This window comes from Podarcis gaigeae, assembly GCF_964106915.1.
Source record: "Podarcis gaigeae genome assembly, chromosome: 11".
Classification (NCBI taxonomy): Eukaryota; Metazoa; Chordata; class Lepidosauria; order Squamata; family Lacertidae; genus Podarcis; species Podarcis gaigeae.
In genome coordinates, this window is record NC_139687.1 from 41565079 (window position 1) to 41569349 (window position 4271).

At 44.9% G+C, this 4271-nt stretch overlaps 1 long non-coding RNA gene across 1 annotated transcript; it reads left to right on the forward strand.

Annotated features, from left to right (window-relative positions):
- The first annotated feature begins 326 nt into the window (after positions 1-326).
- On the forward strand, positions 327-1684 carry LOC310827572. Its single transcript, XR_014556426.1, has 2 exons — positions 327-498; positions 995-1684. It is a non-coding gene; the product is annotated as an uncharacterized lncRNA (long non-coding RNA).
- Positions 1685-4271: the final 2587 nt, after the last annotated feature.

The window sequence follows — 4271 nt, forward strand, 5'->3', positions numbered from 1 at the left end:
AGATTATTGTATGGGAAAGTTTGTTTCTTGAATTAGACATCTATGAATGCCAGAGGTTAGTCACCCATGTGGTACCTACCATCCAAATGTTAGAAGATAGGAATGTGCATTGTCATGGTGATGTAATCCTTAAGCTGCACTGACATGATGAGAATTCAACAGTCCTCGTGAGCTTCTCTGCTGAATAAATACTGTTTGTTGATGTTCCATGAGATGATAGCCTATCTGGATGTGCCTCTGTAAACTTCCTCTCGGTTTGTACCTTTCAAATGGTTACTGATTCACTTCAGACGGTATTGCAGTTCGTCCCATCATTGCTTGAAAATCATTGACCAACGGTGCGAAAGGTCTCATGCATCTTATCACTTCATTTGGCATGTTCGTGTCTATTTTTAAAATGTTTTTGCTAACGGTCAGCGAATGAATAACCAGACTCAGAAAGCGGAAGATTGTTCATTTGCACTGAAAGCAAGTTGCAACATCCAAATGGAATTGGGGGTAGGAATTCATTGCATTTCAAACTCAAAACCGAACGTGCTGGAGGTATTGAATTAATACACTGTGGGCATCCTCTTAAACATGCAGGGGCTTGCTTGGAAATCCTTTGTCTCGAGCCAGAATGAAATGTTCTGTGCTACGGTGTTGAAGAACAAGTAAAAAGCTTATCACTAGAGAATTGAACTTCAACAAGATCCCAGCGGAAGGACTTTTTGTTAATTTCCCAGAGGGAAGGCGATCAGCTGAAACCTAATTGCTACTCATTTTCTCTCACTTTCACTTTATCCCTTGGATTAAAATCCTGCTGCTTTCAACTTACCTTCAGTCTGTTGGACAAGTACAGTTTCCTGATAGCAGTGCTCAGAAAGACTAAGGGCTCACAGCAAGATTTCCAACTTGGCTTTCTTTAACACAGTTGCATTAGAGAAATGCCGAGGCAGCTTTAAAAGTTAGTATTTTAAAATAGGTTCTCATGTCTCCTCTTCCTTCTATTCAGCTTTCACCAACTATGACTGTATACACACACTCCTTGACCCGATGTGGAACTCCAGATCAGCCCTGAGCTAGAAATCCAGTTTGGATCGGCTGAAGCCTGATTCTGCCTGAAACAAGCTGGGGTGGAGAGACACAATGGTAGCTTCCTGGCAGCCTGGCCACTGCGGTTTAATGGAAGGGCAAAAGGCAACATGGCACCACAGTGTGGACCCACCAATGGGAGCACAGGATTGGCTCCTCCTTGTAGGTAAGTGGCAGTGTGACCCCACTGCTATGAATCTAGCATTGTGGCTCAAGCTGGATGAGCTGCTTCTGATCAGGAGCCCAGTGGGACAAAAGAAGCACCCCATTGAAATATATTTATAGTATGGAGGAAGGAAGAAAAACAGTTTATAGAAAGCCTGGGTTTGGTATCAGATAGACTGGAAGCAGTTGAAGGGAGACTGTGTGCACATTTACCTATACCAGGATTAGCGAAAGTGTTCCCTGCTTCAGGAGTCTAATTGCTTCTGCCATGTTCTGCTTATATATTTATAATCAAAACAGATATTATGAGGAGGCTATAAGCCCTTCTTATTCTGTCTCATCTGAAGGAAAAGTAAACTAATCCCCACTGTCACTGGAACTCTCTCTGCAAGGAGAACTGGGGAGCGCTTAACTTTATAAATAAAAAATTAAAAAATTGAAGGCACCCTTCTGATCTCCTTATTCCCCTCCAAGCGTGTGACTTCAAATTTAGAACCTTAACGACCTGGACATCTCTTGTTTTCAACCATCTGGACAACTTACGTCAGATGAGGAAATGCAGTGTGGGAGCGAAGGAAATCAGGAAGATCCCGTCTCTGCAGAACGAAAATCCCCTTGGATGATGTTAATTGCTACAAAGCAAGCCTGGCTTTTCCTCTTCCTTTCTTCTCCTTTGGAAGTTTCTGACACGTGCAACACTTCTGACAAGAACAACACTTAGCGCATCTGAAAGCCAATGAATTTCTTAAAAAAACATTAGGGTGGTTTAAGAAAGGCATCTGGATTGATTCCCGAAAGGAGGAGGCGCGGAAGAGTCACCGTTTACATTGCTAAGAGAAATGGAGTCTTGAGGTGTTTAAGCTATAAATGGAAAGGCACACCCTGAGAGCAAGATTAAAGAGCTTTCGGGAAAATCCATTACTCTCATAATTCTAGTTGAAAGGAGACAAATCCAGAGGCCATTAACAATGCATGCAAAGGCTGCATGCACACACCAGGCATGTAAAGCACCTTGAAAACACATGACTTCCCTCTAAAACATCCTAGGAACTGCAGTTTTTAGGGCTTCTGAGAACTGGAGTTCCGAAAGGGCTAAACTACAATTCCCAGGATTCTTTGAGGGAAGTCATGTGCTCCAAATGTATGGCATTTATGCAGCCAAGGTGTTGGTTATTTGCTAATGAGCTGATGCTACACACAAACACAAGAACTGTAGGAAGGAAGAAGACTGGACCATAGCTGTCAACCGTCCCTTATTTGGTGGGAAAGTCCCTTATCCCAGCTCTGTGTCCCACTGCTGTCCCTTATTGATGATGTCCCTTAAATTTCCCGGGTTTCAAAGGAAGCAGCTCCTCTCCCTCCCTCCTTGCCAGCCAGGGAGGAGGGAGGCTCCAACTGTGTTGCTTGGCTGCGTTGCTTACCCAATAAGGAGTCTAAGAACGACTGGGGGGTGGAGTTTGCATGCCTTGTGCCAATCAAATCGGCCGCGTTGCCTGGGGACTCGCCTTTGCTCAGCGCTTCCCAGCGGAGAGGTGACGGTGATTTCCCTTGCTGCATCCCCTTTGCTGGGTTGCTGCGCTGTGGGAATCACCGCTTGAGGCTTCGTTTGGCTGCTGGCTGGGCTTTCTGCCTTTGGCTCGGAGGGGCTCAGAAGCTGAACATACCTGTGCTTGGAAAATCCCTTATTTTGGCTGCAGATCCCTTATTTTCGAGGCTGCTGGTCCCTTATTTTCAAATCTGTAAGTTGACAGCTATGGACTGGACCAATGCCTGCTGTTTTGCTGTCCAAGGCAAATTGCGTCTTAATATGCGTTCCCACTTTCTCGTTCAGCTCTATGTGCTTTTCAAGGCTCAGATTAATTCTGCTGCGTCCGACTTTTACCCGGATCCCCTGTGCAAAATAAACCAGTTGCGGCTGAATGGAAAATACCAGAGGAAAGTGCAAATCAATATCGTAACAGACTGAGACATGTTCATACATCACTACAGAGACCCAGAGAAGCACTGCCTAGCAGTGGGTGGGATGTCAAATGGTGACTTCATAAGTCCACACGTTTTCTTATTTTCATTGCTGGTGTCTGCTGGCATATCTGTGCCCAAGGTGGTTGGTGGAGAGCAGGACGTTCTTGCTCATATCTCTTGGGATGCAGGAGATATTCTCCCCTCCCCACAGATGAGTGTTCTCTGTGTACCTCTTCTGGAAGTTCAAGCTGTGACTCACTCTTCAAAAGGCTGGCATAAGGCAGATCCACACCATACATTTACAGCAAATTCAGCACACATTTAAAGCATACAGATTTCCCCCAAGAACCCTGGCAGCTGTGGTTTGTTAAGGGTGCTGCTTTGTGGGGGGGGGGGGACTACAGTTCCCGGGACTCTTTGAGGGAAGTCATGTGCTTTAAATATGCATTGGATATACTTTAAATGTGTAGCGTGGATCTGCTGATAGCTGAAGCAGAGGTTGCTGGCATCAGCTGCCTCTCACCCTCTCTGAGTTATTGGCTTCTTCTGCCCCTTTTGCCAGTTTCATCAAGCACACTCTGTTTTGCAAATCCTTCCTGAGATTAAAAACAAAAACCAAACAAACCCCCGAAGTGCATGCCTCTGGTCTTGTTGACATCAGATTTCTAAAAGCCAGCTGTGTGGCTGCCATTGTTTGGTTTCAATGCTTTTTATAAAGCGCATGGAAACTAATTTCCTCTTTGACTGGGTTGAAGGATATACCAAGTGACAAGGCTTCCCTCCTCTTCCCCTCCCCTCCCACAAACCGCACAGATCTCTGTGTTCTGCTAGATGACCTGATAAATAGCCTCCTATCTGTGTGTGAAAGGAAGAGAAGCAGGAATTCCGTTAGGAAGGCAGACAATAATCTTAGCCATCCCAATGCTGGGTCTGGGCAGATGTTGCTGGCACAGATGTGCAGATGTGCCTCTTGGGGCTGGGATGTGTAACAAATAAATGAAAGCATTTGCTTGTATTTTGGCTCTTTGTTAAATCAAACATTGATTTGACTTTTTATTTTTTTTAAAAAA